The following is a 23,341-nucleotide window of genomic DNA, read 5'->3' on the forward strand; positions in this document are numbered from 1 at the left end:
GCGTGACACATGACGTCAGCCGTCGTCGTCGTCGTTACGCGTTATGTGTTACGCTGTATCGAGTTTATCATTTTTTCCCCACCTCAAAAAGTGCTCAGCGCCGCTAAAGAAGTTTTCACTTCAAAAAAATGTATGGAGCAGGAACAAAAAATCATTATTACTTAGTCAAGAAACAAAACAAACCGTAATATCTTCGCAGGTGGTTATACTACGAATTATTTGTGATTTTTTGGCATACTACATATTATTATATCCGTCACGGGTGCGGCTTTTTTTAAAATCATTAATTGTTTCTATGGGAAAAGCACAAAAACCAAAGTCAACATAATATATATTAAGATTTTTTTTGACTGAAATGGGTCTTGCCCAGTATGTTTATGCTAAGTTGTAAGTTTCAGACGATTTGAGTCGAAAATACTAGTTATGATTTTTTTTCAAACAAAATGTATTTAGCCGGTACAAAAAATCAAAATATCTCACAACAGTTGACTTTGGTTTTCGTGCTTTTTCCATAGAAACAATTAATGTTTTTTTTTAAAAAGCTGCACCCGTGACGGATATATGTAATATGCCAAAAAATCACAAATAATTCGTAGTATAACCATCTGCGAGAATATTACGGTTTGTTTTGCGGTTCTTGAGTAGGTACTTAATAATGATTTCTTGTTTCTGCACCATACATTTTTTTGAAAAAAATTCGTAACTCGACAATTTTCATTCCAAAGCGTGTAAAATTCATAGAGTCGGACCAAAAAAAGTCTGCAGCGGATTTGATAGCCCACGCAGTGCAAGTGTCATTTAAACGTCATAATTTCATAGAAGTTTGACGTTTAAAATAACACTTTCACTGCGTGGGCTATCAAATCCGCTGCAGACTTGTATAGTACGATAGCTGCCTTTTAGGACAGTAAAAAAAAAAGTGGTCGGCCAAATCCTGTGTTGGCAGGTTAATGTGTCCGACCAATTTTGTGGTACCACGTAAGAGCTACAATTTACCTCATCGAAAAATAGAATGAAACAAACGGATTATAATAGCTAAAATAAGCCTGTTGACTTATGGCTTAGTCGGCCTCACCTTAGCCGGGCAGTTTTTGCAGTCCGACCACATTTATAAAGAATAATAATTTCTTTATTGAAAATATGGTTTCTTCGCAGCTTGAACTTAACTTAATAATGCTAACTGAAAAAAGTCATAAGTAAATGAGTCCATGGAGGTCTTAGAGGGCATTAAAAAAAAAGAAAACATTCAGTTCAAATTTTATTCATAAATCTATCTACTTAATATCTAACTACCGACGTGGTTTCAGAGTAACACTTACGTTGAGATGATGTCTCACAGATGTCAAAAATAAAAAGGTTTTCATCGATTTTTGACAAGTTTTGAATCGTATATCCTACTTTTCCACTACAGATAGAATGAGGAGGCATAACTGACATTTTATCACGCCAGGTGGCGCCTCCATAGTGGAGTTGCTGTCACTGTCAAATCACATACATTGTTTCCAATAAATTGTAAACATTCTCCTTTTTTAACCGACTTCCAAATCCCAAAGGAAGAGGTTATCAATGCGGTTGTATGTTTTTTTTTCTCCACAATACTGCAATAGTGTGCGACAAATTGTGGAAATATACCTATAGGATCTCCCTTTTTTCCCAAGGACCCGATATGCATAAATCGGTGAGAAAAAGCTTTGAGTACCAAAAACTAAGGCAAATGACAAAGACCGTTTGTGTAGGCTGCAATTTAAGGAAGATAAATATTTTGGAAAGAGTAAATACACAGGTAAGCTAAGTTTTAACGAAGTAGTACATAATTTAGGGCATAATGGCTTGGCTACACATGCTGTATTCCATACGCATCATGACTTTGTGTACCTATCTGATGGGCGGGCGTATATGAAACGCCTTCTTGTACATGCAGGTGATCTAGGTATACACCAAAGCTTAGTTTTCAATCGAACACTTGTAATATAACAGGAAAAACTGCACGTGAGCCTTCCAAAATTTTAATAAATGGTAAAATACACAAGATAACCTCACATATATTAAGTGATTATCTTTGTATCAAATCAGCCTTTTTTCCATCAACTGTAGCATTTCTCCTTCGAAGCTCGGTTAGTAGAAAAAAAATTCCCACCTTTTACCAGTGGTAACTACTGGGAATAAAAATTCCCAGTAGGTACCACCAAACCGAGTTGGTGGTAACTACTAGGATTTTTTTTCTCAGTAGTTACCAGTGGTAAAAGGTGGGAACTAGTGGAAATAACCCTTTTATTGTTAATAATTACTGTTAATCATAATCATCTTGTTATTTCTTCGACTCGCAAAGGCGTTATGTGCCCTTCAAACCATTTTATCTTATACATTTCATCTTTTAATGTCCAGTCACAATGTGTGGCATCAAATTTGATGCAAGTGGATTCTGCCGCACACCGCCACATTGAATTTGTGAAAGCCATCCGTAACAAGCCATACGTCAACAGGTTTATTTTAGCTATTATAATCCGTTTGTTTCATTCTATTTTTCGATGAGGTAAATTGTAGCTCTCACGTGGTACCACAAAATTGGTCGGACACAGGAACCTGCCAACACAGGATTTGGCCGACCACTTTTTTTTTACTGTCCTCAAAGGCAGCTATAGTACCATACAAGTTTCATACGATTTTTCGATAAAAAATTTTTGATGTTTTTTTTATAATTTTGGTCGGACTGCAAAAACTGCCAGGTTAAGGTGAGGCCGACCAAGACATACGTTAACAGGCTTATTTTAGCTATTATAATCCGTTTATTTCATTCTATTTTTCGATGAGGTAAATTGTAGCTCTCACGTGGTACCACAAAATTGGTCGGACACAGGAACCTGCCAACACAGGATTTGGCCGACCACTTTTTTTTTACTGTCCTCAAAGGCAGCTATCGTACCATACAAGTTTCATACGATTTTTCGATAAAAAATTTTTGATGATTTTTTAATAAATTTGGTCGGACTGCAAAAACTGCCAGGTTAAGGTGAGGCCGACCAAGACATACGTCAACAGGCTTATTTTAGCTATTATAATCCGTTTGTTTCATTCTATTTTTCGATGAGGTAAATTGTAGCTCTCACGTGGTACCACAAAATTGGTCGGACACAGGAACCTGCCAACACAGGATTTGGCCGACCACTTTTTTTTTACTGTCCTCAAAGGCAGCTATCGTACCATACAAGTTTCATACGATTTTTCGATAAAAAATTTTTGATGATTTTTTAATAAATTTGGTCGGACTGCAAAAACTGCCAGGTTAAGGTGAGGCCGACCAAGACATACGTCAACAGGCTTATTTTAGCTATTATAATCCGTTTGTTTCATTCTATTTTTCGATGAGGTAAATTGTAGCTCTCACGTGACCCAATAAATCTGGTCGGACTGCAAAAACTGCCAGGCTAAGGTGAGGCCGACCACTTTTTTTTTACTGTCCTCAAGGTCAGGTATCCTACCATACAAGTTTCATTCTATTTTTCAATGAGGTTTTTTTTGATGAATTTTTGTCCAACGTTTTTGCCATTTGTACAAAATCTGCCAGGTTAAGCCTAGGCCGACCAAGTGCGTTGGAAGCTACTAAATGTCAGGTACCTCTACAGGGTAGGTATATTCTATTTTTTGATGAGGTTTGTTTCATGCAGCCGGCCACCGGACTATTATTAAACGTCAAAACTTCTATGAAATTATGACGTATAAATAACATTTGCACTAGTTGCACTGCACTGCTTATAATGCTATCAAAATCATTGCAGAATTTTCTTGGTCTAAAGCGCCCTCCAGACTATGCGCGTGAATCGCGGGCGAAGCCGCGAACACGAGTGTGGAGTCTAGTTCGCTGATATGCGAAATCGACTCCAGACTCGCGTTCGCGGCTTCGCGCCGCGATTCGCGCACGAGTGTGGAGCGGGCTTAACTCTATTCATTCACCAGTCAAGCTAACATGTAGATCAAGGCCTGTTCACTTCCTAAGAAAGTTATGTCCCCAAACAATTGCGCATGTGTGCACCTGAAGCTTCTATGTGTGCGTTGGCCTCCGAGAAAAAGTTGCGAGTAATAAAAATAAAAACAATTTTTCTACAGCAACATTGCTCCCAACTCTGATTTAAATTATCACGAATTTTATACATTATTAATCATAAAACGGGACTTAAAACGCTTAAAACTTAATTATACGCGATTCAGTTTTAAAATTGAATATTTGCTTCCAACTGTCTTTATCAATGTCCATAAAATATAATATGGAGGGTAGGTACGTCTACCCACCATAATAAAAAATATATTTGTCAATGACTCTGTCCAACTGCTGTGGTTAAAGTTCATAACGAAAATTTTATTTATTATATCTTTAAATAATAAATACAACGTAGCGGTACTACCACTTAAGACTGTAAGTCTGTACCTACATGGATTACAGCAATGCACGTAGAAAATGTGCTAAATGCGGAGCAACGGCTGTTGAAGCAGCCAGAGTGAAATTCACAGTTTTAGTGGGTTCAGAAGGACCTGAGTCATAATGCATCCGGAAAGCGTATTAATTAACCGTGAAGACATGTATGAATACAAGTTGGAAATCTGTGTAAAATGCCGGGCGTAAAGTGTAGTGTATATGTGTGTAAAGTGTAATAGGTAGGCATGCCTAATGTTATTTGTATTACACTGGAAACTTTGTGAATGCGCTTTATTAATGTCAATTTTTTTTATTAAGTTGTCAGGGTTTAATTTTCAGTGTATATTACTATATGTAAAACATATTTTTAATAAATAAAATTATACAATGTTATAAACATAAATATGCCTTTTATTTAAATCAATTGATAATACCACAAACAAGGGGTAATATTTGCATCTTTCATATATTTCGTGATATGAAGATAACAAATATGTTTATCAACAGAATTACTACCTACCAATACCCGCCAGGCTAAACCGGTTGTCAACTTTAGTTCTTGGTACACAACGCGGCGCTACTAGTATAAACGTATAAACGTTTGGGGACATTTTTTTGTATGGAGTTATCGTTCTTCTCCTAGTGAGTATTATATTCTTTGATGTAGATACAGGGTCAACCAAAACAGCCAAAAACGCGAGCGCAGCGAGCCCCAAATTTTTTGTTGACAATATCGCAAGGCTGGGTATCGATCTTCACCTGGGCCTAAAAGTCTGAAGTGCCCCCGTGAGGGGAACTTTCATGTGGAGTCAAAGCCGTGCTTCAGGCTTCAGGATAAGTAGTTGAGCACAGACTCCAACCTTCGGTCGGACACTAGTTTTGTGTGAGGAGAGAGATTAAACAACGATGCTGGCGGAACCGACGCTTCTATGACGTTACAAATACAAACCCGTAACGGTTCTTGCGGCCCTCAATTTACCGGATTTTTCTTTGATTTACCGGTATTATTGATTGACATTTCGGGCTTTTACCGATCAGCATCGGTAAAACTTGGGGTTTTCCGGTAAATCCTAGGTTTTACCGTACTTCGGGCTTATGTACAATTAAACGACGCATTAACACGGCAGGTGCACTTCGCCCCCCTCATCTTGGCAATGGCCGCGTAAAGCATCATCATCAGGCCTTTTATATATTTACAGATGATTAAAATAATTAAGCAGCATCTGTGATCTAGCGACAGGACCGCTCGTGGCTATATATATATATGACACAATTTTTGAACGGCATAATCGTCCACATTTCTGTCAAGTAATACGAGGGTCCGCACCAGGGATGTTGCGAATATTCGCATCCGCATCCGCGGAACATCCGCATTATTTTCAACATCCGCATTCGCATAAAATCGATGCGGAGCATCCGCATGATGCGGATGTCGACCAAGTAGGTAACAGGAACGTATTAAGTTGCTAACACACTATCGCACCGCACCAAGGTCATTGTGGGACGCACCCATAAGTAAGAGGGAGAAAGAGATATCGCTTTCTCCCTTTTACTTATGGGTGCGTCCCACAATGACCTTGGTGCGGTGCGATAGTGTGTTAGCAACTTTAGAGACGGCACCGCTGGCGTAAGTGTAAAGGCTCCAGTACACAGTGGTCAAGGATGGTCCATGCCAAGCCATGCTTTGCAATGCGCAACAGTAGGCCTATATCACGTAGGTGTTCACACAATGGTGCATCAAAAAAAAAAAAAAATTGCAGGCTCTGATTCATATAAATCTATAATAAACTGATAAGTCTCTTCATTGCTCCACAATGATGACATTTTGTGCTATTAACATTGAATCAAGCGGTCAAAAATTCAAGAAACTAAACAAACAATGGCGACTGTGTGAACACCACAGGCCACGGTACGCCACGATTCCTTTGAAGTGTGCCAAAAAACCGACAACTCCCCGATTGCTCACCACGGCTGATACAACTGACGGCAGTCGTCCGCCATTGCATACCATAGCATAGCCCCCTGTACACAATGGCCAGGGTGTGGCATGGCCCATCCTTCACTGTGTACTGGGGCCTTTAGGTAATTTCGTCATTATATATAACGAAATCGTCTAGATCCCGAAAAACCGGCCAAGTTATTGTTTATTAAATAAAACACACCTATGTGACGTCTCACAGGTAAAGGTACCTTATGGCGGTTGGCGCTTACGCTATTATTAACGCCGCTCCAATATTATTGCGGCGCCATGCGACGTAAGCGCCAGCCGCCATAAGGTACCTTTTGCCGTGGAACGTCACCTATATTCTTGTTCAAATACTAAACGGTTCGTTTTTTTGTAAATAAAAAATACTAAATATGTAATATTTGACGTTTTTTGAGTACCAAATCTTGACATCCGCATCCGCGGATGTGAGGCTTTAAATATCCGCATCCGCGGATGTCATAAAAAATCTGCATCCGCAACATACCTGGTTCGCATTAAGGCGACCCTCATCGCACATATATGTCTTATTGCTCGTTTTCGGGCCAAGTCTTGAAACCAGGACCTAACATTGGTTACGCGACCTCTTAAAAGGTGTTCTTCCACTCAACGCGGTGTGTTGCTAGGTCTTTCCATGAGTTGCAGTGCTTTATTGTTAAACGCAATCATATTACGCTTTACGCAGTCTTTAAAGCGGAGTAATGACGTCTTACGTTGCACTTGCCTAATAGCACTGTCCATTCGTTAAACATGCCCTAGCCGCCGCAAACGTCTCTGTTTGAGTAGCGCGGTCTCAGATTATAAGCGCGGTGATACTAGGAAGCTTAGCAAACTCCAGCGCACTTTCGTTGGTAACCAGTAACCCTGTCTTTCCATGTTATGTTTACTATACCATACCTACCTACTCCGAAGGCAGCGCACGTGGAAGGTGTTAATTAAGTCTTCGTTCCTGATTAGCTTACGACGTCCAGGTTTCGGCCCCCTACAAGAGTATTCTCTAAAGACACAAGTTTGGTAGACAGTTATTATGGTCTTTGTCGTAAGGTGTTTGTTATTCCATACGAGTACTCTTGCATATAGCCCTTCGGTTTGCATTATAAGAATTCAGCTGTGACCCAGTTACACCTATACAAACTCTTTAGATAGAAATAGGTTTTTTTACCTTTTATTTAAGCATAGGTTTTTTTTAACGTAGTAGTTCCCTACGGTAAGTACCCTAAAAAGGGCAGCAAAATTAAGCCTACCAAAAATAAACGAAGTATTAAACACATTGGCTGCCCACCATCCTTCACCTAAAGTGTATCTCCCACGCCCCTTACAAATTTAGTGATCCCAGCATCTGACTATACATTTATTACTGAGGTCAATAAAGAGGTAACGAGCTTTCGATTCCACTGGTGATGCTCATGGGCACACAGAGAAGATTACGTGATCCCAACGGTGATGTTCAATGTTCATGGCAGCCAACGTGTTAAAAGATTAGCCTGCCAGGCTTTCCAGTTATATTAGGCTATATTGGTGTGCATATAAGTGAAACAACGACATATGTGCAACGTCTTGTAATATATTGATAATGATAGTAAATATATTTATGGAAGCATAGATTAAGTACATTTAATGTAGGCAATGACTAATGACATTCATTTATACAAATTAATAATAAAAATATCATTTAAAGTATATAATTATGGTCCTATTTTCCCGCACTAGTGCGTAAAATAGCACTTTTCGTGCGTATGTCAAAAGCTTAAAGGGCCATGTACTGTAAAACGTTGTACGATACACGTGCGAATAGGTAATTTGCAAATCGTGTGGATTTAAAACACTCCCTTCGGTCGTGTTTTAATTTATCGCCACTCGTTCGAATTTCCTCTTTTCCGCACTTGTATCGTAAATAACTATTCGCCGCCCTAGGCCCCAGGCCCTGTATAGCCGCCTCTTTCAATAGCACTTGAAAGAGGGTTCTATGAGGTTCATGTTGTTCTAACTAAACAGTGATAGTGATACGTTTCAGCATTAGAACATTATATTTTTCACCACACCTACTCGGAAAGGCTTTCTTAGCACTTCAAAAACTGATAGCAAAGTTGCATTTTATTCACATGTGAGGCAAAGTAATCAAATGCAAATTTTGAGTTGTTTTCTTATGTTTGCTGGTAGAACTGACTTTTATGATGATTTTGGATGATAAATATTTAATAGGTAACATTAATTTGGATTTGATTTTGTTTGATATTTTACATTTAATATTTGCTTCGGGTCGGTGTGGTGAAACATTTTGTGTTTCACTCGGGAGCAAATTTTGTTTAACCCTCGCGCTTTGAAACCCTCGCAACGCTCAAGATTCCATTTTTTTAACCACTCGCTACGCTATCGGTTCAATTTTGGAATCTTTCGCTTGCTCGGGTATCAATATTAGCACGAGCGATTGAACAACAACTTTGCCCCCGAGTGAAACAGATAACTGTTACTGCGGGGCGGGGGCGGGGGCGGGGGCGGGCGCGGCGGGCGGGGGCCTGACACTGGCTGTTGACATGAATCGCGAATATATAACATGTTATATGTTTACCATACCATAATATTAGAATGCTGCAAGTGTATATTTGCAAGTGTAAATATGCTTAACAAATTATTTAAAAATATTAATCAATAATTATCATGATAGTATTAAGGTTCAAATCTATGTAACGGCTCATACGAGTTAACATGTTTTGGTAATGTATTTAGGACGATCGACCACCTCGATGTAGACGAGTTGAATCTTAATACTATCACGATACGGGATACGGATTTAAAGGACATTGTTGCTTTAGCACGTGGCTAGGTATAATAGAGGTAGGTACGGGAGCTAAACCGCCCGTAGGTATAAAAGAAATAATGGTTTTTGTTAAAAGCTTAGGGTCTTAGGCGTAAAAATAAGGCATAGGTATATACTATAATAGTAGATGCAAGTAATCCAATTAGCTCCAGGATGGTAGTGTAATATGTGGTTCGTATACTTCGTATGCGTGCATATGTGCCTCCATCAATTGGTTGAACAAGACAGATTCGAACTGTCGACCTCCGTCTGTGGTGATGTGAAGAGCATCAAGCATGCCAAACCGAGAAATCTACCAAAACCAAACCAATCTACTAAAAGTTTGCAAAGCTCACCGTTTCTACTACTGTTTTAACATTGTTCTATTGATAAATTACTTGGCTATCGGCTACCATAGTATTTGCGGATTCCTGAATTCGACGCCACTTTTATTCTACACGTCGTGAAAAATATTGCGGCGTCGATTTTGGCGTCCTTTGTGTGACGTAACACAAAAAAAAACACATACATTTTCTTCATTTTGTGTTACATTCTTTCATATTTTTGTGAATATTCCATTGTGTTACCTACACTTTTTTGCAATTCACTCGTTTACGGGTTTTACTAGTGCTGCACTCTGGCAACAGAACATTGTATTCTCTATCGCCATAATTTGTGACGTTTTCAACCAAAAGGTTAACATTGTCGGTTGTCGACGAGGCTGATTTCAAATTGAAGCTTTATGGAAATAGCGCCTTATTGACAACAGATAATAAGAACCCATTTGGTTGAAAATGATACATTTGTCCCTATTAACATAATTTAGCCATAATTTCATGAAAGCATTTTTCAGCTTTAGATGTGCATATGCAGTCATGCACATCTAAAGCTGTAAAATACAGACTTATAATTCGAAATGTAATAAGTGACTTAGGAACATATTCCGATTGATCAAACTTTAATTATTCTATGTGCGGCAATTAGCACTGTACGTAAATACATACCTATTTCGAAAATTTAACCGGCCATATGTAAGTACTTACTGCAACTACAAAACGTTGTGCGAATAGTTAAGGTGGTTCGCTTTCCATACAAAAAACAATTGCGTTATATTAAGTAATTACACACTATTAGGTACTTATGTAATTGTTTTTTTTGTATGGAAAGCGAACCACCTTAATTGCCAACGAGAGGCGATAAATTGAAACACGATCTATAGGTCAGGAAATGAATGCTCAAAAAACGTTGTAGAGGGAAATGCTAGGAACACAGTTTTTGACTCCGTAACTTTGTTTGGACTATAACTAGTCTACCCCCCAGCACCGGGGCTACAGCCGGGGACTTTTGATATGTTCACCTCCTAACTAGTCCAAACAAAGTTACGTAGTCAAAAATTGTGTTCCTAGCATTTCCCTCTATAACTTCTTATTGCTTGGCCTACTAAGGGAGTTCTACTTTTCGAACATGTATGTTTGGGACTGCTTCTAACTCGACCTAGCAGAGATACTATTTTCTTGCGCATGATTGCCAGAAAACTTCTAGCTTCGCAAAACATGCCAGATGCACTACATCTACGAGGTAAGCCCAACAGCATTCTGAATGCATTGTTATACTGCACTTTTAATGCATCGTAGGCTCGCTTCGTATAGTTAACCCACAGGCCACTCGAGTAAAAGGAATGGCAATATGCTCTAAAGAGCGTTGTACCTTGACATTACTGATATTTATTAACATAAAAGGTTTACATTTGCTCCATGTGAAGCTGTTGGAGGAAAGAAAATAATAAAACTCATGAACTTTCCTTTTCAATATTTTACTGACAGGTGAATAGGTTCTAAAAATGTAGTGCAATTTCCTTTACCTTCGTATTTTCACGGATAAGTCCGAACGTCTCATATATGCTACTTGTATTTCAGTCAATACAAACAGTACTGAGGCGAGGTTGACTAAAGTAGCTTTTATACCTAACTATTCGTATCTTCCCCTGCAATTGGCGACTCACACGAAGACGTCAGTCGCCCGAGGCGCGCGACGCACGTCCGGCGCCGGCGACTCAGCAGAGACTCATTCTGGCTGCTTGTATCAGCTCCTGAAATTTGAGAATAATTATATTTAGAATATTTGTTTAAAATGATTTTATCAGTGCAACATGAACTTTAATTCACTTTCATAACTTTCCTGGCTTATTTTATATAGGCCCTACATACATAGATGTCGCTAGAAATAGGTACGTAACTTTTCTGAAAACCTAAATGTTAAATGTTTTAAAATTATGCCTGCTTATATGACCTTGTATTATCGTAGTTTATATAAACTGATATGTCGTTTTTACAAACACTCCCTCAGTGGACTTGTTGTACAAAGTAGCAACAAAGGTCTTTCAAATTCTGAAAGTGTCATTACGGGATTGTCCATATGAGTATGACACCAACGAAACGGCCAAGCCGTACTGTTTGACCAAGATGTTGGCTTTATACTGTTAGAGCTTATAAAGTTAGGAATGACAGAGTAAAAGTCTTGGTACCTACTACGGGATCTGATAACTTTTTTAGTGTAAAAGCTTTATGCAACTAGTCTTGGCAACACTTTACATTAAATGTTTTCGTGGGTTGTTCTAACCTCAAAAGTAGTAAGGTTGTCTGGAAGAGATCGCTTTTTAGCGATAAGACCGCCTGTTGTTTAATCTCTTCTTCCTGTATTATTTGTATTGTTTTCTGTAATGAGGTGTGCAATAAAGAGTATTTGAATTGTATTGTAGTATACTGTAATTGAGGTAATCTGAAAAAAAACCGGCCAAGTGCGAGTCGGGCTCGCGTTCCAAGGGTTCCGTATATTACACAATTTTTAACAATCAGTGCCGGATTAAGATATTTTGATGCTTTAAGCATTTCTAGACCATGGTGCCCCCTCTCCCTAGGGTCATCAAGATTACATTGATTTTTTTTGGTAAATTGAGAGAAGTTCAATGCCGCATTACAGCTGAGAATGGAAATCAGTCACATCATTTTATCACGAAAATTGACAGTGCCGTTGCAGTAATGTTGCAACAGAGTACCTAATACTGCTGCAGTCGCCACCCGAATGTCACCTTTATCATATCTAAGAAAGTGATTGAAACGCGAGCGAAGCGAGCGCGAAAATTTTTCGATATAAAAACGCAATATGATAGACAGTTGTACATTTTTACTTTTAGTATGGAAATCAGTCACATCATTTTATCACGGAAGTTTTAATCATTTTTTATCATTTTATTTGCGATAAAAAAGGTTATATACAAGTTGTTTCTGTAAAATTATACATTTTTAAGTCCCATCTTTCTTAACTGACTATGCAGCATGCAAAATTTTAGTGTAATATATACCTAACTTAACCTACTTAAACTAGTTTAATACAAATTAATTATCAACAACAATAGAAATAAAAATACACTGTCAATTATGAAATAATAATATATCATGTATCTATCTCAAACAAAACCACTTCAATTAACATAATTTAAAAACTAGATTGTTGATTTACAAGGTATTCATTAATAGAATAAAATGTCGAAGACAGCAGCCATTGAAAAAGTGCTCTTTTAAATTTAATATTGGGCAATTCTCTTATGTTGTTGGGTAACTTATTAAATATATTGACACACATAGCATAACAATTTTTCTTAAAAGTGGCAGTTCTTTGCATTTTATTTATGACCAGCCTGTTAGTGTTCCTAGTATTTCTTAGGAATACTTCGTTGGCTGTTTAAACATAGGCCAAGAAATAAGAAGTTATAGAGGGAAATGCTAGGAACACAATTTTTGACTCCGTAACTTTGTTTGGACTAGTTAGGAGGTGAACATATCAAAAGTCCCCGGCCGTAGCCCCGGTGCTGGGGGGGAGAGGGGGGAAAGAAGGTCTCATTTTTCGGTTTTTCTCTAATATCTTGGAAAATTTGCGTCTTAGCGACATGACTACTGAGACAAACCAAAAGCTGATAAAATTTGTTACAAGTTTTATTCAGTCAAGTTTTTCGATATCTTGAATAGTTTTTGAGATATCCGCTCTTGAAAGTTTATTTAGGGCTTTCAATTTTATCTTGATATCTACATTAGTGAAGCTGCTAGGCCGTGTTTGGTAGCATTTTCGTATAAATCGGGGGTGTTGACTTCATTTTTGGTATCACATTGACACCATTCCTTAGAAAAAACATATAAACTTTAAACAAATACCTTTTTTTTTAATTCCTCTTCACGCTTAAACCGCTCAACCGATTTAATTGTAATTTGGTATACAGATATTTCGAGTCCCAAGACAGGACATAAGATACTTTTTATCTCAATAATCATCCTTTAAAGTTGTGAAATGGAGTATGGGGGGAATTCAACTTCGTCAACGAAACTGAATTCCTGAGGTAAATACTGCTTAAGATAAAGTTTGAAGTCATGTTAGGTATCATTTTCATCTAAATCACAGATGTATACCATCCTAAATTTCACCTAAACCGGTTCAGCGGTTATTGACTCCTCATACAAACTTCCACCCCACTTTTCACATTCTCAAAAGATGCTTTTGGTTATAAAAACCATCCTATGTCCTGTGTCGAGACTGAAACTATTTCTATACCAAATTTTAACGAAATTGGTTCAGCGGTTTAAGCGTGAAGAGGGATTCTTAATTTTTTTTTTTTTAATTTTGGTTTTACTTCGGAATAGTGCCAATGTGATAACATAAATGAATTCAGCGCCCCCGATTTATACGAAAATGATATCAAACATGGCCTAACAGCATCACTGATGTAGATATCAAGATAAAATTAAAATCCCTAAATAAACTTTCAAGAGCGGGTATCTCAAAAACTATTCAAGATATCGAAAAACTTAACTAGATAAAACTTGTAACTAATTTTATGAGCTTTCGGTTTGTCTTAGTAGTCATGTCGCTAAGATGCAAAGTTTCCAAGATATCAATGAAAAACCGAAAAATTCGACCTTCTTACCCCCCTCTACCCCGCAGCACCGGGGCTACAGCCGGGGACTTTTGATATGTTTACCTCCTAACTAGTCTAAACAAAGTTACGGAGTCAAAAATTGTGTTCCTAGCATTTCCCTCTACAACGTTTTTTGAGCATTCATTTCCTGACCTAACAGGTCTATATTTAACTTAACTAAGTTGACAGTACTTTGCAACAGAGTAATGTTGCTGCAGTCGTCACCCGAATGTCACCTTTGTCATACCTTAGAAAGTTATTGAAAAGGCGAGCGAAGCGAGCGCGAAAATGTTTCGATATAAAAAACGCAATTTTACTTTTAGGCCGAACCAGGCCCGAATCCTGGCATTTTGGTGCTCCCCCCTGAACGTGGTGCCCTAAGCACGTGCTTGTTTTGCTTATTGGTTAATCCGGCACTGTTAACAATGTATTTTTTATGTGAAACGTGAGTGAAATCTAACACTTTAAACTCTCGCGTTTTGTACATATATTTAATTACACAAACGGGTCTACCGCGTTTGGACGCGCGTTTGGTTGGCGTTTGTGGGTTTGTTGGGACGTCAGTCTTTCCGTGACCACAGCTAGTGCAACTCAGCTGAAACGTCGGAATTAAAGGTAAAAACAATGAAATTATATCGCGGTAGACCCGTTTGTGTAATTAAATATGTGATTGAAATCTCTTTAAAAAATCCGTAGGGGTCGGATCTAAAACTGTAATTAAGTCCGACTCACGCTTGACTGTACATTTATAATAGGTTTTCCTGTCATCTATAGGTATAGACCTATTTTATGTATTTTTTTCAAAATTTTAGACTTAGTAGTTTCGGAGATAAAGGGGGGGGGGGGCGGAATGGTCATTTTTTGCCTATTATCTTGAATAACTTCTAAACTGTTTATTCGAAAATTATAAAAAAAATATATTTGAGATCCTTACAATAAGCTCTTTAATTTGATATGTAACATGATATAATTTGAAATTTTTTTTTTATAATTTTTTCATTTACCCCCCAAAAGTGGCCCCCATGTTTAAGAGCGCTCTTACAAGAAAAGTCGAAATAATGCAAAATTGATGATACTAGTCGACGAAATTCAGGACTTTGTGCTCCTTATTAGAAACAATGAGTACTTGTTCCAGTAAAAGCGTCTTCTTATCTTTTTAAATATCGTTGTAAATATTAGAAAAAGGACTTATTAAATAAGTAATGAATTTTTTTCTGATGGTCGTTTCCGAAAAACCGCGTGAAGCACTGAACGGCAAGCTTTTATTTGGAAATGTTGAGAAGTTTTCTCTGCTAAACCTGGCTATTTTGTATTACTAATACCCTGTACTTTAAGCATATCAAACGATATTTTTCCTACATACCTTTGAGAAAGAGAAAATCAAAGTAAAACGAACTCAATTTTCTCTCCGAAACAAGTGTCAATTTCTACGAAAATCTACTTAATATCGAAGTCATTTTCATACTCAAGCAATCTGCAACGTTTGCTTATACTGTTGGTATACATTAGTGTTTATGAAATTCTACTATAATTTTTTGGCAATTTTTTGAAAACTACTCTATATTACCGATGACGCGCGCTCACCAGCTCAGTGCCGCGGCAGAGCTTGTACAGGCAGGACGTGTGTCGGTCGGCTCCGCACATTTTCAACGGCGACGACGAGGTTTTTTATCATTGTGTGCGGCGGGCGCCGTGTAAAACGCTATACTGTGTGCGTGTAAACCGCAACGAGAGACTTTGATCCTAGCACTGTTTTTATAGTATTATAATTTATAATGGTACAGTTTAATAAACTACCGGACAGGATTAAAAATATTTGAAACGACCTGACATTCTATATGTATTTATTTGACTCAAGATAGTACTCAGGGTCTGATGATGGAGCCGGAAGGTGGTCACCGGTACTAATCAACCATGCAACTAAACCAATTCGTGTTTGGGCTCGTTTGATTCGTCTCAACAAGATCTTTGACACAAGATAGTACTCAGGGTCTGATGATGGAGCTGGAAGGTGGTCACCGGTACCAATCAACCATGCAACTAAACCACTTCGTGTTTAGGCTCGTTTAATTCGGCTCAACAAGATCTTTGACTTAAGATAGTACTCAGGGTCTGATGATGGAGCCGGAAGGTGGTCACCAGTACCAATCAACCATGCAACAAAACCACTTCGTGTTTGGGCTCGTTTTATTCGTCTCAACAAGATCTTTGACACAAGATAGTACTCAGGGTCTGATGATGGAGCCGGAATGTGGTCACCGGTACTAATCAACCATGCAACTAAACCAATTCGTGTTTGGGCTCGTTTGATTCGTCTCAACAAGATCTTTGACACAAGATAGTACTCAGGGTCTGATGATGGAGCTGGAAGGTGGTCACCGGTACCAATCAACCATGCAACTAAACCACTTCGTGTTTAGGCTCGTTTAATTCGGCTCAACAAGATCTTTGACTTAAGATAGTACTCAGGGTCTGATGATGGAGCCGGAAGGTGGTCACCAGTACCAATCAACCATGCAACAAAACCACTTCGTGTTTGGGCTCGTTTTATTCGTCTCAACAAGATCTTTGACACAAGATAGTACTCAGGGTCTGATGATGGAGCCGGAAGGTGGTCACCGGTACCAATCAACCATGCAACTAAACCACTTCGTGTTTAGGCTCGTTTTATTCTTCTTAACAAGATCTTTGACACAAGATAGTACTCAGGGTCTGATTATGGAGCTGGAAGGTGGTCACCGGTACCAATCAACCATGCAACTAAACCACTTCGTGTTTAGGCTCGTTTTATTCGTCTCAACAAGATCTTTGACACAAGATAGTACTCAGGGTCTGATGATGGAGCCGGAAGGTGGTCACCGGTACCAATCAACCATGCAACTAAACCACTTCGTGTTTAGGCTCGTTTTATTCGTCTCAACAAGATCTTTGACACAAGATAGTACTTGGGCTTCGTGTTTGGTTTATCACCTAGTGTCAAAGATCTTGTTGAGGCGAATCAAACGAGCCTAAACACGAAGTGGTTTAGTTGCATGGTTGATTGGTACCGGTGACCACCTTCCAGCTCCATCATCAGACTCTGAGTATCACCTAGTGTCAAAGATCTTGTTGATACTAATCAAACGAGCCTAAACATGAAGTGGTTTAGTTGCATGGTTGATTGGTACCGGTGACCACCTTCCGGCTCCATCATCAGACTCTGAGTATCACCTAGTGTCAAAGATCTTGTTGAGACTAGTCAAACGAGCCTAAACATGAAGTGGTTTAGTTGCATGGTTGATTGGTACCGGTAACCAACTTCCAGCTCCATCATCAGACTCTGAGTATCACCTATATAGTGTCAAAGATCTTGTTGAGATGAATAAAACGAGCCTAAACACGATGTGGTTTAGTTGTATGGTTGATTGGTAATGGTGACCACCTTCCAGCTCCATCATCAGACCCTGAGTACTGTCTTGTGTCAAAGATCTTGTTGAGACGAATCAAACGAGCCCAAACACGAAATTGTTTAGTTACATGAGAGACTGGTACCCGTGACCACCTTCCAGCTCCATCATCAGACCCTGTGTATCTTCAGTGTCAAAGATCTTGTTTAGACAAATCAAACGAGCCCAAACACGAAGTGGTTTAGTTACATGATAGACTGGTACCCGTGGCCACCTTCCAGCTCCATCATCAGACCCTGTGTATCTTCAGTTTCTTGTAACTTGTTTCTTGTAAATAAGCGAGTACCTATAATTTCTTTCGAGTAATATACGTTCATAAGTACGAGTATGGGGCTATTCATAAATTACGTCGTTTCAAATGGGAGGAGGGGGGGAGGGGGTCATGGACATCGGATGATGGTAGCATGACGTAGGAGGAAACAGAGTCATCCGAAGCATGATTTTTGGATGATTTGAGGGATGGGGGGGTCAAAAATAGACGACGTAATTTATGAACAGCCCCTATGTACATTTGCACTGCATTTAGTATTTTCGTACTTACCAAATAACAGTTTTAGGACTTTATAAGTTAAGTACAGTTAGTGTTGTTATGGCTGATTTCAATATACTTCGCGAAGGATCAAGAATGTTTAATCCATCATTGTAGTGCGAGTGTGGTTGAAGGGATCGGAATACTGAGCTCGCACGGCCTGCCGCAGCGCGTAAAATACCTAAACTCGCTCAACCCCGAAATGTAATAGCACTCTTAAAATTAATTTGTTTACGTTACATGTCCATATTTGGGTCACAAACTTACATATGTGTACCAAATTTCAACTTGATTGGTCCAGTAGTTCCGGAGAAAATCGGCTGTGACAGACGGACAGACAGACAGACAGACAGACAGACTGACAGACAGACGCACGAGTGATCCTATAAGGGTTCCGTTTTTTCCTTTTGAGGTACGGAACCCTAAAAAGGACTATAATTATTAAAATCATTTAAATTAATTAAGGTAAATGTGTGGAAGACTGTCAGGTAAGACGACAAGCTCTTTCAATCCTTCAACTCTTGCACTTGTGCATTCTCTACTTACAGAAGTTTTGTAGAGCAGAATAAGCGAATCCATGTAGATGTAGTGTAGGGACGCTCGGCAGGAAGCAGGTGGGCTGTCGATCACGTGTTGCGTTCATTCAGCCCAATTCCCTAGAGTTGGAGCTGCAGCTAGGTTACTGTCCCGGCGGCATTAAGTGCCACACCATTCTCCTCGAATCTTCTTGTTTTCCTGCAGAACAGAAGAACATCTTTAAGTTCGTTTTCTTTCAGTGTGCCTTTACCGAATGTATTATATCGCGGTGCCGCATACATGAATTACATGATAAGTTCGCCTTTGTACTAATGATGTGTGTTCTTTCATGTTTTATGTTTCTTTTTGTACAAGGACTATACCAAACAAATTTAAGAATATCCACAGATGGCTCAAAAACAAATGAAGGGACCGGATGTGGTGTCTTCTCGGAGGACCTGAACATATACATCTCAAAACCCCTGGGTTACACTGGGAACACAATACGGGATTCCAAGCTGAATGTGTAGGAATAATGGAAGCTTGCAAAGCGATAAAAAGACGAGAAGTAAAACAAGAAAATATACTAATACTGTCAGACAGTAAATCAGTACTGCAAGCACTAGGTAGCTACAAACTTACATCGGAACTCATACTTGAATGACATCGAGGCCTCACTGAAGTGAGCAAAGAAGGCAACAAAGTAACAGTATAATGGATAAAGGGGCATAGTGGATCAAGAGGAAACGATGCAGCGGATGAACTGGCCAGGAAAGGTTCAGAAACCAGCTTCACAATAAGTTGTTGTTGTTGTTGTTGTCCTAAGGCACCCCAGAGGTGCAAAGGGCCTTCACAAGCTCGCGCCACGCCTTCCTATCTTCAGCGACCACTCTGGCCTCGCTCCAGCTCAACCCGACCGCTCGTAGTTCACTTGTGACGGACTGCTGCCAAGAGTGTCACAATAAGTACTGGACTAAAATGAACACCTGTAGGCAGACCAAAGAACAAAACTACAAGCTTACACCAAAATATTACTAAAAACACCCAGACACGTTTTACGATTACAGTGAGTTTTTTAATATTCCATTAGTAATTTAATAATTAATACAGGCGTGACATTTGTATAGTACCGATATAAATTACATTCTCATTGTTAATAATAATTTCGATATATTGCAAATTTTAACGATTAATTTTATTTATATAATTTGGATTATGTTTACAGGTATATGCACATAGAATACTAGACCAATACTAGTACTTATATGGAAAAAAAGACATGTAACAAATTGTTATCAATAAATTTTTCATTTCATTTCATTTCATTCATTTCATTTCATTTCACACCAACTACGCAAAATAGTAGGATTAATCACAGGTCATAACAGACTAATCCAGCGGTCGGCAACCTTTTAGCAGCCAAGGACCAAATAGTAGTTACCGAAGTTGATGCGGGCCGCACTTTGTTAATATTTATGACTTTATCAGACATTGTTGTTTGTCAATATTACATACAAAATAGCCTAGGAGGCACGCGGGGTGCAAGTGAGAGGTTCGCGGGCCGCTTGTTGCCGACCGCTGCACTAATCAAACACCTACATAATATGGGTAGGGATTGCAATCCGGTCCGGCGGATCCGGTAATCCGGCCGGATCCGGCACATTTTTCGTGATACCGGATCCGGCAAAATTCACCGGATCCGGTCCCGGATCCGGTAAAGTGAAATAAAGCGCTAAAATATAAAATAACAGCTTAAAACACTGCTAAAATTTAAAAGTTCTCGCCAGTATTCGAATTTTCTCGCTCGCAAACAGCAACACAACAACTTGTTTGTTAGTTGACGCCAGTCTTCTAGCCGACGAAATATGTGTCGTGAGATTTCCGTGCACCGTAAGTACTGGATTGGTTTATATTCAATTTATTGTGTTGTTACATTGTAATTTAATGTACATGTTCTTTCGTTTTATTTTGTACAAACCATTTTAGCCCACTTATAATAAGTGTTACCTGCATTTAAAATATAATGAATAAATATTTATAAAATTAAATAGAGAAATATATGTTGACTTTTGACGACCGGTCTGACCTAGCCAGTGGGTAGTGATCCTGCCTGTGGAGCCGCGATCCTGGGTTTTCGAATCCCGGTAAGGACAATAATCCTGAGTCATGGTTGCTTTCTATGTATTTAATTTTAAGTATTTGTATATTATATATCATTGTCTGAGTACCAACAACACAAGCTTTCTTGAGCTTACCGTGGGGCTTAGTCAATTTATGTAAAAATGTCCTATAATATTTATTTATTATTATTATTTATATGTTATTTTGTTATTATTATGCTACTAAATGTACTTGTATAGGTATACACGTTTATTGATTTTGTTTGCCAAAACTAAAATGGTTGAATTGAGAGCACCTTTTTGTTGGAAATGTGGGTTGGGCTATAGATATTTTAAGAGAAAAATAAGATTTTATTTGTGGTTAAGTAATGAAAACGTTGATTTTTGAAACTTAAAACAGCCGTCATCGAATTAAACTGTTGTGAGACATACTAACATTGAATAATTTACGGTTTAGACTCACTTGTTTTTAGTCACGCGCGCGACATGTTTCGGAGAGCCTAGGTCTCCTGTTAAGACACCCGTTTTATTAATCCATTAAAAAATATCCTTAACTTCGCATATAACGCTAAAAACATGATAAAATACATGACTTGATGAATTTTTTATCCGCAATACCAATCCGGCCGGATCCGGCCGGATCCGCCGGATTGAGGCCAAAATCCGGCCGGATCCGGCCGGATTCAAAACCAGTCCGGATTGCAATCCCTAGCCTCATGTGCAGAGTGTGCATGGAAGAAGAAGAAACAGTAAAGCATATTCTCCTACACTGTAGGTAGAAGGTAGAAGTATACAGGAACCAATACCTAGGGACTCCGTGCACATTGAAGGAGGCAGTTAGCGACCTGAAGACACTGCTAGGTGTCATGGAGGAGCTGGGGCCACCCCATAAACACAATTGTTTTTGCTCTTAAGTAGTAGTTTTTGATGGTGTTTGACCCATTGATCAGTGACCCAGTCTCAGTTTTTCTGATAAACAGCTGTCTTAATGGACTCACCAATATGTTTTGCAGAAACCTCCACCTTGTAGCATACACCTTGTTTTCTCAGTCAATCTCAATATAAATAAATATATTGGGACATTTTTACACAAATTGACCAAGTCCCACGGTAAGCTCAAGAAGGCTTGTGTTGTGGGCACCCAGACAACAATATAATTATTCAATATACAAATATCTGTCTCATCAAACAAATAAATTCCCTAACCAGGATTTGAACCCAGAACCATCAGCTTCACCGGCAGGGTCACTAGGCTAGGCACCCACTAGGCCAGACTGGTTGTCAAATATAACCAAGATATTCTTTTGAACAAACTGCCATGTCACTGCTGGTTTCAATCTGTGCCCTTCATAATCTACATACTTACTGCTGTCTGTCTCTCATGCAGTCTAAAAAAATTAAGTGTGGGGTACAAACTTTGTGTCGGTCGAAAGTCGAAACCCTCTTGCCTTATCTCCTGATCCACCTTTCAATACTGGTCATCACTCAAGTAATTTTCCAAATTTCTGGGAATACTTCTAGCTCGAGACAGAGGTTAAATATGTGCCATAGCGGCTCCGCCAGCACCATGCTGTACAGTCCATACGCACGAGGGAATACCATGCGGACACGAAGATTTTTTTAGCTTAAGTTGTTGAATTGCGGCACTTACCTCCAACTTCGGCTTCTCCATTAATTAATATTTTTTCAGTACCTCGTACCTCTACTGAGTCTACTGTTTCTTTTATTAGAATTCATTTTATTGTATTTGTAAACCAACAACTGTCAATACAATACTGTCAATGTCACTGAAAGATGGCACTAGAAAAAACCGATTATTTTTAAATTGTCAAGAGCTAATGTCAGAACGTCCCTACTAATTTTGACAGCTCCCTTAAAAAAAAGAATCTCTCTGGTTTTTGGCTTCCTATTATTGGGTCGTACATTATTGGGTCGGGCTTTCTCGACCTGTACCAATAATGCGCAGCCCAATAATTGAAAGCCAAGGGACTCAAATTATTGGACGCGAATTATGGGGTCGTACATTATTGCCCTGTGAAAAGAGTGGCTTCGTATTATCGCCCCGGACCAATATTGCGCGGCCCGAGAATGCTCAACCCAGGAATGTACAGCCCAATAATACGCGTCCACCATGGACGCCTATTATTGGGCTGTACATTCTTGGGTTGAGCATTATTTGGTCGTACATTAGTGGCTCCCCCTCTCGCCACGGTGCTGTCATTTAGTGAAAAACTCGATCGCGGAAACCCTCATTTTCAGAGCCCGAAACGCCATTACGATTTTCCGTCAGGGTCTCATATTCCACCTGTCCAATTTCTTTGTCCAACCTCATTGCGTCTCACTCTCTCATTAAGCATAATGTGAGAGTGCGAGCGTAATGTGCAATACATAGGAAAAATAAATTGGATAGGTGGAATACCATCCTAAACATGAATTTTTATTCTATCACACTCGCTATTTGCTAGGACTTTGTAGCGAGGCAATTGAAAGGCCAGCCTGACGCGACACTGCAACTTAATCACTATGATTTGTTTAGAACAGCAGCGTCGGATTCCTACGCTTATGCAGCAAA

The 23,341-nt window shown here is 39.0% G+C and overlaps 1 protein-coding gene and 2 long non-coding RNA genes across 6 annotated transcripts in view; 1 reads left to right on the top strand and 2 right to left on the bottom strand.

The window, feature by feature from the left end:
• LOC134668646 (mothers against decapentaplegic homolog 4) overlaps positions 1-23,341 on the top strand; it is a 56,188-nt gene that overhangs the window by 23,252 nt on the left and 9,595 nt on the right. The gene's annotated exons all lie outside the window — the stretch shown is intronic.
• The window catches only part of LOC134668836 (uncharacterized), a 160,898-nt gene continuing 145,496 nt past the window's right edge, over positions 7,940-23,341 (bottom strand). The window contains exon 2 of the long non-coding RNA XR_010098833.1: positions 7,940-8,293. This is a non-coding gene — a long non-coding RNA (uncharacterized LOC134668836). The remainder of the gene's footprint in view (positions 8,294-23,341) is intronic.
• On the bottom strand, positions 8,934-22,899 carry LOC134668405 (uncharacterized). Of its 3 annotated transcripts, XR_010098770.1 has the most exons (4): positions 22,421-22,899; positions 18,680-18,868; positions 11,812-11,906; positions 8,934-11,281 (listed from the first exon to the last, which is right to left on the bottom strand). It is a non-coding gene; the product is annotated as an uncharacterized LOC134668405 (long non-coding RNA). The 3 variants fall into 3 exon arrangements; XR_010098768.1 differs by having other exon boundaries at positions 8,934-11,906; positions 22,421-22,895; XR_010098767.1 differs by lacking the exon at positions 11,812-11,906 and having other exon boundaries at positions 22,421-22,893.

Source organism: Cydia fagiglandana, chromosome 1 (assembly GCF_963556715.1).
Source record: "Cydia fagiglandana chromosome 1, ilCydFagi1.1, whole genome shotgun sequence".
NCBI lineage: Eukaryota > Metazoa > Arthropoda > Insecta > Lepidoptera > Tortricidae > Cydia > Cydia fagiglandana.